The sequence below is a fragment of the Triturus cristatus genome, chromosome 8 (genome assembly GCF_964204655.1).
Source record: "Triturus cristatus chromosome 8, aTriCri1.1, whole genome shotgun sequence".
NCBI classification, from domain to species: domain Eukaryota; kingdom Metazoa; phylum Chordata; class Amphibia; order Caudata; family Salamandridae; genus Triturus; species Triturus cristatus.
Genome location: NC_140591.1, coordinates 1,476,029,327 through 1,476,042,703, shown reverse-complemented (window position 1 = coordinate 1,476,042,703; position 13,377 = coordinate 1,476,029,327).

Genomic DNA, 13,377 nt, shown 5'->3' with positions numbered 1-13,377 from the left:
AAAGCGAAGCTCAATAGTTATCCGGTAGAGCTTCCGGGTCCTTCACAGGTGACGATGGGGCAAGACACGGCCCAGGGAGTAACAACTCGACCTACCTCCGTTCTTGCCTTACTGGAGCACCACTCCGGAACACTGCTCTTCACTAAGCAGGTACGTCGGTGTAAACACAATATCCGACAGCGTTGTACCTCCCGGTTCCTCCCTTTATAGGGCGTGTTTTCCTTGAGTTATGTAACAGCTCTCCTGTTTACATAAGGGCGTGTTTTCCGTGAGTTATGTAACAGCTCTCCTGTTTACATAACCTCTCAACCGCTAAGCATCCTGGGAGATGTAGTCCGTTTTCGCTGGTTACCGTTTTCCTCCCCTCGCATGACAGGAATTCTTGACACTGATACACTTTGGGCTACAGGTCCCAATGATGTTGGTCTCTTGCAGATTCCACCCTACGTTGTTACCCTTAAGTTGAATGCTAAATTACCTCGCATTCCCCAGTACAAAATTTCCAGTGATGGCGAAAGAGCTCTTTTAGCGATTATCTATGATTTGGTTGAGAAAGGTGTGGTTGAAGAAACGAGAGGTAATGTGTGTAACAGTCCTGTCCTGCCTGTCCTCAAGCGTACTGACTCTTCTCAGCCACCTGTGTATCGGTTTGTGATCGAGCTTCGAGAGGTCAATAAGATCGTTGTGCCACAGTTTCCTGTTGTCCCGGACAATACTGCTTTATTGACTATGATCCCTGCCTCAGCTGCTTGGTTTTCTGTTATTGATCTGAAGAACGCTTTCTTCAGTATTCTGATTGCTGAGGAAAGTAGGGATATTTTTGGCTTCTCTTTAGGAGGCCGCAGTTTCCGGTTTAAGCGCGCTCCTCAAGGTTATTGTGAGAGTCCCTCCATTTACAGTCAGGCTTTGAAAACTCAGCTTGATACTCTTGCATTGCCTTCTGGTGTTACTCTTATCCAGTATGTTGATGATCTGTTGGTTGCTGCTGATGATGAAGAGATTTGTAAAGAAGTTACTCTTTCTTTGTTGAGACACCTGTCTGACCTTCATCATAAAGTGTCACCTTCGAAGTTGCACTATTGCCGCCAAGAAGTGACCTACTTAGGTCATCTCTTGTCGAAGGAGGGAAGACGATTGACACCAGAACGTATTCAAGCAATTGCTCAAATGTCTGTACCACGTACACAGAGAGAGGTGCGTGCATTTTTAGGTATCACCTCGTATTGTAGACAGTGGATTCCGAATTTTTCTTTGCTAGCGAAACCATTGTTGGCACTTACTCTTAAGGACACACCACACCCTCTTCCTTGGCCTGACGAATGTCAGAAGAGTTTTTCCGAATTGCGTGATGCATTGTGTTCTGCTCCGGTGTTGGGTACCCCCGACTACAGTAAACCTTTTACACTTTATGTACACGAGAGAGAAGGTTGTGTGTTGTCAGTGTTGACGCAACAATTTGGAGACAAGCAGCACCCATGTGCGTATTTTTCAGCTACTTTAGATCCGGTAGCTAGGGCGTTGCCTAGTTGTCTAAGAGCTACAGCGGTAGCGGCTGTTTCTATCCGACAGTCTGCTGGTTTGGTATTGGATAATACATTGATTGTGATGGTCCCACATGCAGTGGATACCCTATTGAATAGAACGAAGACTCAACATCTTACCAGTGCGCGTTTGTCAGGTTATGAGTTGACGCTTTTGGCTAGCCATGTGCACATCAAGCGGTGCAACACATTGAATCCAGCTACATTGTTGCCGATTTTTGTAGAGACAGATGCTCAGGAACAGCATGACTGTTTTCTCCGGACAGAGGAGGAAACGAAGGGTAGAGTTGATCTGAAAGATACTCCTCTTTCGAATCCTGATGGTACCCTATGGGTATATGGTTCGTGCTTTAAGCTTCCGAATGGAGAGACGACTGCAGCATATGCTGTCACAACTTTGCACACGATTGTTGAAACAGCACGTATTGCACAGAATTCAGCGCAAGCAGCGGAGTTGATAGCATTGACTAGAGCGTGTGTGTTGTCAAAATGAAAGAGAGTGAATGTTTATACTGATAGCCAATAGGCATTTGGCGTGGCTCACAGTTTTGGTCGCTTGTGGAAAGAGAGAGGATTTCTTACTTCCCATGGTACGAAAATTCAGCATGGACAATTAGTGAGTGAACTTCTTGAATCACTTACTTTGCCAACCCAAATTGCGATAGTGAAGTGTAGTGCGCATAAGAAGGTTACGGATGATGTGGGTCAAGGGAATGCGTTTGCAGATGAAGTAGCGAGAGAAACGGCGAAAGATGGGACGAGTCGGATGTATGTTGCAGGTCCTGCCAGATGGGTTGTGGAAGGAGGAATGTGTGAAGATACAACAGAAAGTGTGAAGATGATTCAGGCAGAAGCTACTGAGAAAGAATTGAGTATGTGGAGAGAGAGTACTTAAATGTTGGATTCAACAGGCTGTTGGGTTGAGTTGTCAGAGCACCAGCGATGGTTGTTGCCGGATGCATATGTGCTTCCGGTGGTTACTATGGCTCATGGGTTGGCTCACATTAGTTCAAAAGGGATATGTAAGTTGTTGGCTCCGGTATGGCAGAATGGTGGAATTCCTAAGTGTGCTGAGAATTTGGTTAAACACTGCATGATTTGCTTGATGCATAATCCTGGAAAGGGAACCCCAACTCCAGCGGGTCATTTTGCTCCTCCAACGTATCCGTTCGAGGTGCTGCAGATAGACTATATTCATATGGAAAGATGCAATAACTTGAAGTATGTCCTTGTGGTTGATTGTACCTTTTCCAGATGGATAGAGGCCTACCCCCTAAAGGATAATACTGCCTTGTCTACAGCCAAGGTTTTGCTCAAAGAATTCTTTCCCAGATATGGCTTGCCGAGGATGGTATGGAGTGATAATAGAAGTGAATTCGTGGGTCAGATTATGAAGAAAGTATGTGCGGGTCTGGGTATTAAACAGAAATTTCACGCTGCGAATCACCCCCAGTCAGCAGACCTGGTCGAGTGCTATAATGGCACTCTGAAGCTGAAGTTGGCCAAGGTGCAAGCGAGCTCTGGTCTTACATGGCCCGATGCCTTACCATTGGCACTTTTGTCCACGAGAACGACAGTACATTCTCGCGTGGGACTTAGCCCATACGAGATTGTTTTTGGACGCCCGGTGAATGTCTGGGGTGTGCTGAGGCCTAAGAAGTAAAGTGATATCGAGTACCCTATGTTGGTTGACTACTTACATGATTTGACTGCTAAATTGCGTGTTCTTCACCAACAGGTCCATGACACTTTGCCTTCAGTTTCTGTAGACGCAGGCCACACGATTCAACCTGGCGACTGGGTTCTAACCAAGAATTTCCATAGGTCAAAGAACTTGGAACCAAGATGGACCGGTCCATACCAAGTCCTGTTATCAACTCGGACTGCTATTAAGGTGTTCGGCAAGAAATACTGGTTACATGGTACCCATTGTAAGAAGATACCTTTGCCCTTACTGTACGATAAGTGGGTCCGGGAAGGTGTTGCCGATTCAGAGAGTGAAAGGGTTCCGAGATTTATACCTTTTAGCGATGCACATCTGGAATGGACTCAGTCAGAACGTGCGGATGATAAAGTCTTGCAAGAAGCTGTGCCGCCGTGTTTGAGACTTGATACTACGCACCCAGAGACACTCTTTCAGGATCAAACTGTGCCTGGTAAAGAACGCTACAACTTAAGGTCTAAAAAGGACAAATACAATTTGAATTTTTTTGTGAATTACACTCTTTCAGACAAGAGACTATTTTTCTTTTTCTTTTTCGAACCACCATCCGGGTTCAGCTGCAGGGTTGCGGTATAAGAACTTAAGGGGTGGCCCGCGTATTGACGAAAGGTCTGCGGTTCTAGGGACGTCTAGGACGCCTGGACGCACACTTGAGTGAAGAAGGAAAATTGCAGCGAGCAGCACGTTAGAGGATGGAGTCTGTTGTAACTAAAAGAGATGTTGAGAGAATAGATATTAAGACAAGATTTTGTACATTGATACATAGCAAATGTTTTATAATATTGTGCTTTTTGATGTTTTTAAGTATCAAATTAGCTTGTGTGGGTTGGACTGTCTATGCTACACAACAGACATCTGCACCCACCTCCCAACCTATGCTTTCTTTCACTACAGTTTATTTGCACCAGTTTTATACGTTGCCTGAACATGAACAGACAAGGAGATCAGAATTTGTCAACAACTCGTTTATACAGTTGTTGCATCAGCATCAGTTAGTAGTACATACCACTAATTGTTGGGTTTGTGGTCTTATGCCTCATACGACAGATAAAGGTATGCCATATTTGGTTTTGCCTTTTTCTTTTAATGGGTCTGTGTGGGCTGTTCAGACCATGTTTATCTATGCAAATGAGGTACGCCCCTTACGTTCCCTTAAAGATAACTCGAGCAATAGTGCCTTAATAAGGGGAATAGTAGCTATGATCCGAGATATTGATGCATATAATGCTATCCCTAAGGATGAGGTGCAGGCTTACGTTGGTTGGAACGTAACTGGATATAGTACCAGTTTGACAGAGAAGGAGAGACGAAAAAGGTCTCCCCCTATTTGGATTGTACCCCACCGAGGCCACTTTTGTTTTCAAGGTAATGGTCGGAATCCGAAAGCTCAGCTAGGTAAGAGTGTGTGTGCTCAAACCTATGTCTATTCATCTCGGACTTCTCCACCGTTTGTGCCAGCTAAAGGCACATATTTTGTTTGTCATGACAGAGCCTACACATGGTTGCCACCTGATTTTTCAGGAACGTGTTATGTGGCGTTTCTACTTCCCCCTACATACACTACTGCTTCAGACTATTATAGAACGAGATATGGTAGAGGTGTCTTCAATAAGGAAGATACCGCTGCACACGAAGGAAGGAGATTTCTTCAAGGGCTTCTTGCCCTTTTGGGGTCCTATGATCAATAGTAGACATATTCGACAGCTTGTCCGCGTTGTTGAATCTACTATTAATGAGACAGCAGGTGCTCTTAGTAATGTTACAGCTGAGCTTCAAGCGGACCGCCTTATGACTTTGCAGAACCGTATGGTATTAGACATCATACTTGCAGATCGAGGAGGAGTATGTAAATTGATTGGATCCAGTTGCTGTGTTTGCATACCAGATAATGCCCCTACAGTGTACCAAGCCATCTCTAGGTTGTATAAAATCTCTGAGTCTATCCATGTAGACGAAGGAGACTGGTCATTGACGGGATGGTTTTGGGGACTGCTGTCCAAATGGGGATGGAAGATTTTGACATTCCTTGGTATGGTTTTAACCATCCTTTTCTCTTGTTGTCTTTGCATCCAGTGTGGTCCCGCCATTTGTAGTCTTTGTGCTACTATGTGTGTTTGGAGACCTGTCCCGAGAGAAGTAGAGAATAATAAGATGATGCTACAGCAACACCTTGATGACCTAATGAATATCGACGTAGACCTAGATTCAGATTAACATGAGTCTTAGGTTATTGCCTACGTAATGGCAAAAGGAGGGTCTGAGGTTCTGTAATTCTCGAGTCTGACTCCATTTTGTTCTGTGCCACCATTTTGTGTTGCCCTCACGTAGGCCTGTGAAGGTAGCCTGGCGAATAAAGTGGCCTGGCCTTCTTAGTTCATGTATACATTAACTAGGTTTCTTTTTGACTCTGAAATGAACTGTAAGAAACGGACCTCTGCACCTGAAACTGACCCCGCAAAGCCAATTTCCCTGATCGATCTTTGTCTGAGATTGCCAATCAATGTTCAGGACATCGTTAACTTTTAGTTTCCTTGCACATGCCTTATCTTGTTCAGCATCTGTTACCATTTCTTTTTTTATGTTTCTTCATTACATGGGTTATGCTTTCAATTATAGGTTTGTCCGGCTTGTGGAGATTGAATTTGGGACATTCCTAATAATTAACTTTTGGGTTGGGATACTGTAAATTGAGTTTTTGTTATGTGACACTTTGTTTGAAAATATACCTTATTGGCTAGAATTTTGTGCAGTGGGTGTACATTTATAATGTGAATATTGGGTATAAACGGAGACGTCTCGCCTTAGTAAAATGAGCAGTCTCCTGAGAATTTACACCGTGATGTATTTCTAGGATCACTGTTACTAGCTGCAGCTAATAAACTTGGTCTATGATGCCATCCAGAAGTATTCCGTGTCTCTGTATACCAAGACAGGTGAACTCGAAGATCTTAGGCGTGTCCCTGACGCCGCTGGGTTAAACCCCGGTTCTTCAAACGCGGTCGTTACAATGACCGTGTTGTGATTCCACATACCATTACTCCGCAAGTCAGAACAACGACTTGCGGAGGGGGGAGGCGCTGGATGTTGGAATAGTATAATTTACTATTCCAACTCCAGTCTGTGCGAACAGTAGGGAAGGTGTTGGATTTTAAATCCAACACCTTCCCCCCCTCCGCAAGTCGTTGTTCCAACTTGCGGAGTAATGGTATGCGGAATCACAACGCGGTTGTTGTAAAGACTGCGTTGCGATTCCCTGTGGATTCTTTTTTTCATTGTAAACTTCGTTTACAGAAAAGAATAGGTTAAAAAAGCTAGCACAGTGAGCTCAGTGATCCCAGGAGGACAGGGGGCGAGGGTGAGCAGCAAGGTAGGTAAAGGCCATGCATAGTGCCCGACCAGGATGTGCATAGTCGGCAGTGCCCAATGAGAGGTAAACACTGGGGGGAACCAAAATGCCTGAAAGGAGCTGGGAGATAGGACATGTCCAGTAGTAACTCCTCATGCTAGAGGAGATATGGCGGGTCGCTCATTGTGGGCACTGAGGTTTTGCTCTATTAATTAGACACCAGTTTGCACTCCAGCATGAGGCATGAAGTGTCAATCATATGTTCTTGACTAACATTCATATCTGAGAGCAGACTAAAGTGGATTTAGCAGCAAGTATGATGCCTTTAACCAACTTATCTCATATGACACTTTATGCACCAAGATAAACACAAGTGACTGTGCATGTTGATTTTATGCAGGCACATTAACTTTGCAGGTGGTGTGGAGGGTGCAGGTGGGGTAGCCCCCGGGTAGCCAATGGCTCCTTTCCCAGGCTTAGTATTTAGCAAGAGCAGGAGTCTAGTTCAGATTAGTGATGTCAGGAGTGGTTACAGGCTCAGGAGGGAGAGATTAAAGGCCCTTCTCGGTCTTGGAACATGATTAAAGTACATGGGCCTATGGGGTCAAACATGGACTAGAGGATTACTGAGGGCCACTGGAATTATGTGGCAGTGGGGGACCACATTATGTAGCAGACTGCAGCATAATTTATTGCAGTATTATTTGGTTGTTTTGTCATTTTATCAACTAATAAGACTGTATGGACAAAGTTACACATCGCTCATACAATATTAACACCTTAATAGAAATCTCAGAAACTAAAAGGTTACCTGTTGCCATTGTAAAGGTTGTGCCCCTGCACAGAACTACTCGTGCTTTGTTTGGTAACTATAGATTGTTTGAGCTAGAAACCTCTTACAGTCTTTCAGGGAGCCAAGAGACTCTGTTCCTTCATCTGCAGATCCTCTTCAGTCATGGCCGACAAGCTGCAGCGATAGCCCTGGGACATGTTTGGCCCGATGGAGATTAGAGTCAGCCAAGATCTGGCATCACCAGCCCTTGGGTTCCAGAGGGTCCTGTCCCAAACGCCAAAGATACCACTCATTTCTAAGGGCCTGCTGAAAGGCAAGCATCTCCTGGGAGCCCACTTGGCATTTTGCAGCCAGTTCACACTATCAACAGACGATTCCCATTTCATTTCTCCTGCGGGTCCAGCTGTTCCTCATGTTCTACAAACACACCTTCTATTAGTCAGGGCAACAACACTCTGGCACCTACCTAAAGGTCTGTCAAAACCCAAAACTCTCTCTCACTCACCCACCTTTGCAGGCCTTGCCCTAGGGAAAGGTTCCCTACAGTGAGACCAGGTGACATTTACAACATGACTTATGGGGCTCATGCATCTTTTAGTGGGGGAGCTACCAAATCGCAGATGTGCCAGAGGCTCCATTTTCACCATCTCCAATTAATAAATTGATAGCTCCCCCTGTCCCCTGCCATTGGAATGGAATTAATGCGGACAGTGCGGCCACTGACCTAATGGGCGCACTCTCCGCAAAACTGCAATCATTTAGTTTTTTTAAGGGACAACCACCAGAGTAGGCCTTTGTTTCTGAAAATCTAAAAACCAAGGTTGCTGAAGCGGAGGGAGTTTTCTCCCTGCATGTCAGGGACATTGTTCCCTGTTTCATGCATGGTCAAAGGCAGGCCACATCTGCTTATGAAGCCCCCATCATATGTTGGGCAGGGCTTGCCAAGTGGGTCCCCTGCCTCTAAATGAGGTGGGGGAACTTACTGTGGGGCAGTCTGGAAACCTGCTCTTTTTGCTGGGCTACTCTTATTTTGTAATGACTTCAAAAGAAGTAAGACTCTCAGAACCCCTTGTCAATCCCAGATCTCTTCCGGTAGTGACAATTATGACCACCAGCAGAACATGTAAAAGATCTTCAAAAATGCCTTACGGGATCAGGGAGATGGAGGGGTGCGGGTGTTGTCCTGCTCTAGTCATCAGTATTATTATCGGGGAGCATTACCAATCTCAGAGGAAGGCAGTGATGTTAGTAGAGGTTGATGTAGTGATCAGACTGTGTCACAGTGATGGTCCTGCAGTGAGATGGTGCTTTAACAGAAGGGGCCTGTCTTAAGGAACAAGAGTGTCCACCAGATCCCAGAGAATAGGTCAATCTACGCACAGTCGCAGGCCTTGGTTGCTGGGAGGACATGAGTCTGGTGGTTGGTCAAGCATCAATGAACTGGTAAACTCAATCAAGCAACAAGAGGAAGAGGAAGGGTGAGCACAACCTGAAGTCCAGCAACATGCAGAGAGGAGTCTTTACACCTTCTATGCTGGCAGGAGAAAAGGCAGCTTGGACCACTATGTCGCCAATCGCGATAAACTTTCAGACATGGTACAATTCTCAAAACCGGTCCAATCAGGTTTCCAGAGTGGTTTATAAATTCAAAGTTAGCCAAGTAGGGAAGTGAGGCAAATAGACTAATTGAGACATGTGCAAGAAGACACAGCTAAAAACATAATAGCAACATGTGGAAAAACACTAACTGAATTTTCGAAATAGAGGGAGTTACCCCAATGTACATACAAAGGGACGGGGTACGTATACAATAGAAACACAAGAGTCCCTATATTTGAGCCAAGAAAAGAGTAAACTATTTACCCTAAACCAATAAATCAAGTGTCTCTGTTGGTCTATTGCTACTCTGGCATAGGTGTCATTGAGAAAACTAATATTCTGCTCCAAAGATAAAAATATGATTTAAACATAAAAAGCCAAAATTGCAAAATGTACACAAAGGTCTTGCACTACTATTCATGAAAAAATGTAAAAAATTTGTATTAAGATTAATATTATAAAATACGCAATTCATAATACAATTAATATTAATGAATTGTGTATTTTTTAATATTAATTTTAATAATAGGGACTCTTGTGTTTCTGTTTCAAAACACTAACTGAATACATTTCCGGAGAAGCTGCTTCCAAACAACTTCAATCAACCTGCAACGTGGCGAAAAGAGTTGAGATACACCAGCGTAAAGTCTGACACCAGTGAACTTTAATTACAAAGAACCCACAGTGACAAAAACCGTAACAGGAATAATGTGATAGTCATGACAGGTCACGCGACTTGCTGTCCTTCGGAATAAAAAGCCGTCCTTTCGGTTTCTTCTTTGTTTCGTGTGCTGTAATAGTTATAACTTATCTGTGGAGGCACTCCTGCTGTGCCTGGTGACTCTTTAACAAGTATATAAAAATAGGCCATTAAATTCATATCAACAATGAAAGACTTGAGAACGTTATGTACAGAAGAGGCACTATATACCAAATATTTACATTACATCAGGGTGGCGTATCACAAACAGGCAAAAGTTAGTGTGTAAGAACAGTATGGATCAAACAAAAAAATGAGTGATAAAAATCCAACTGTTTTTTTTGTATAGTAGCCCATGTTTCATAAGGTTGTGCATTTGCAATTTTTCTGGACTGGGTGTTTTTAATCTGCATGTTATGTGGCAGGTCCTGACATACTTCAGAAAGGTGCATAGCCCACCAAGACTCAAGGCAGGCAGACAGACAGACACACACACTCTCGCACAGAGACAAAGCATGAAGTCCTCTTAAAGGCATACATTCTTATTTGAGTGCCTGCTCTTTTCAAGCTCCTCTGAAAGCCTTTCGCATCCACACTTGCAGACTTACCTCCCATGCGCTAACAAAATGTTGAGTCTACTAAACCCTCCCCTAACATCTTATAGGTGTGGCGCACAAGGATGACATCATTTACTTCTTCACCACTATAACTTCAACTGAAACAGCCAATCGAATCATCATCTGTAGGGCACACAGCCAAGGACAGTGAAATGGTTTCAAGAGATGGGTGGGAGTCCCATACAACTACAATTGCAATGAAGAAAACACAATGTCAACACCGTGTATGGGTGCGAAAACAATGTGCGCAAACTCCTAACAGCTATGTTCCATTGTTATTGCATTTCTACTGCTTTAACAAAGAGCTGGCAGGATTATGCCCACCTTTGAGGCACCAATCAGCCAGATATTTCCTGGGAATGTGAACCTAGGAGACCAGCACTCTAGACTGCAGCACATCTACAGTTTACATTGCATGCCTGCCCGGCACACAAACAGCGACTCACCGAGTAGGTTTAGCAAAGGGTTGTCTGGTTTAGTCCTTTTATGAGAACAGCGGCACGGCTGTGATTGAGCTTGTATCGCGCACATGCCTGTGGAAGGACCTTGGGTACATAAGCACTTGTGGCTAACTTAAGGAAGATAAGAACTAAGAGGGGGTGACTGAACCTTAACAAAAGTAAGGATTCATAGAATTTGCCATTTTCATGTTTAGTCATCATAGGAAATTATCCGAAAGAATCTCTTTGGCCATCTGGACTTACCTAATCAAGATAGACTTTACGGTGGACATCATTCGGGAGATGGAATGGTACCAGAAGTAGGGTTCTAAAGTATTTGTCATTCCCATGTTTGGTCTCCGTAGAAAACCTTCCAAAAATACTCTTTAGGCTATTGGTCATCTGCATGAACACAGGCCTTAACGCAACATGAATTTCAAAGTTAGGTAATGAGTTTAAAAGGATTTGGGAACGTTCAGTATTCATTGATGATCGATATTTCTAAACTTGCTGATAATACCAGAAGTATGACTCTGGCCCCAATCACAAGCAAGGAGTAGTATAATAGCGAAATTAGATTTCCCACTTTTTATTGTCGCTTGTGATAGTGAAGTCATGTTTTTCGCCATATTCACACGCATGTGTATACTCACTGTAGGTTAAATAAAACACAAGTACCTGAAGGTCATCCAGGTAGAAGATGAGGGAAAATTTATTCTTTCGAGAAGTTACACCAGATGAAGGAGTACATCAAAATTATGGAAATCAATTCCTATCTTCTACCTTCATCAGGGCACTGGGGGCACACTCCTACCTTCATGGTGGAGGAACAACAGGATAGCAGGAACTAGCCCTATGGCTATGTGACCATTCAAGGCAGACAGTAGGACAGTCTACGCAAATATGGTAGCATACTACCAGTAAATACAGTAACAGATTGTTTTTAATCTTTGAGAATCTTTTCAGACGCATTCGAATTGGGATTACAGATTGTGGAGGAAAATTCACATCTGGATTTTCCCGGAATAGATTTTAACCGGCAAAAAAAACAAATACTTGGAATCATGCAGTAAGACTGAATCCTGAAATTACTTATGAATGGTATTGGGAATTCTAGGTGCAGTATTACCACATCAAGAGTCCCGCACAACTTGTAATGGGGACTTTGCAGTAGATGACTAAATGTGATAAGTATTGGCACCGATGCAAGTGGAGTAATCTCGTTTTTTTTGCAGGGCAGTCTACAAGTGCCCTTCTGACGAGTGAATGGACGCAGATGTTCCTGTTATGTTTCTATTCCTGCTAATGCCTGGCTACTGAATAGTTAGTGACTTAAGCACTTGTCTCTCTTACGCATATTCACATTGTGGAGAATATGTGCCAAAGCACTGCTCAGTTGTTCACCTCAGGCACCTTTAACAAGTTCAACCCTATCTAAGTTATACCCACAGACCCGTCGTTAGTTGGTTCTGAGGCAAACCTGCACTTCACTACTCTTTGCTAGGAGGCTGCACACTTTTTCCTTGGCAAGTACACAGAGTTCAAATTGACCACCCTATTGACAGACGACAAATAAGAACATACTTTTTCCTTCCCCCTTCTGTTGGTTTGTCATGACAATGAAGGCTTTGAGTTAAATCATTTTACATTCCTCAGCATTGTACATGGGGAACCTCGTGAACTGCCCCACCACCCGACTGTTCACAGACATGAACCAGAGTGTGGTCTTAGGAACACTTGCTTGCAAAGTAGCTGCAAGTGGTCTCCTGGAACTCAACAAGTTCCCAGTTCTTTAGACCTGACAGCTACCTTGCATATTATCCCACACTACCATTTTGAAAAGTTCATACATGCTTTGTTAGAATATCTCAAGTTCACTTATTTTCGCTCGCACCATCTTCTTACCTGACAGAGGGCACTTGAAAAAAGACAAACTGACAAAGTGTATTTTGTAATTTGTAGAGATTCGGGGCATCTATTATCAACCCACAACAGAAATTTGAAAAAGGTTTACCATGAATCTGCCAAAATATAAATTAATTTAGCAGATCATTGTTGCAGCCTTGAATTTTTATTAACAAAGAGTTACGGCTTGGTGTGCCAAGCATAGTACCAGACTCACTGCTTCCTTCTAATCAGTGAGGATACAGAGTTGCGTGTCCCTCTGGAAGAAGATGCATGATACAATCTTGGTTTAGCAGATAAACAGACACCAGGCACACATAAGCTGCTTTATTCCATTGCACTCAATGGAAAATAGCATTTGGGTATTCCCGGATGTGTACTTGTTCGGTTTGCAAAATCGTTTATCACTCCCCACCTGATTAGCAATCCTAACAGGTGTCTGAATGGTTATCCATCAACATTACATCACTTGCTGATTAGTCCTTTAGAACCACAGCCTGGATGGAGAAGGTGCAGTTTCACCATTCCCTTATTAAGATGCACAAATTAAGATGCACAACACAGATCGACAACTGCTGTCAATTATGACCTCTCCGGAAGAACAAAAAGTCCCTTTCACTAAAGGGAAAAGGTAAAAATAAAATCGACAAATGGATATTTGTTACTGGGCATGTAGAGCCACGACACCAAGCGCAAATTCAAACAATTACCTA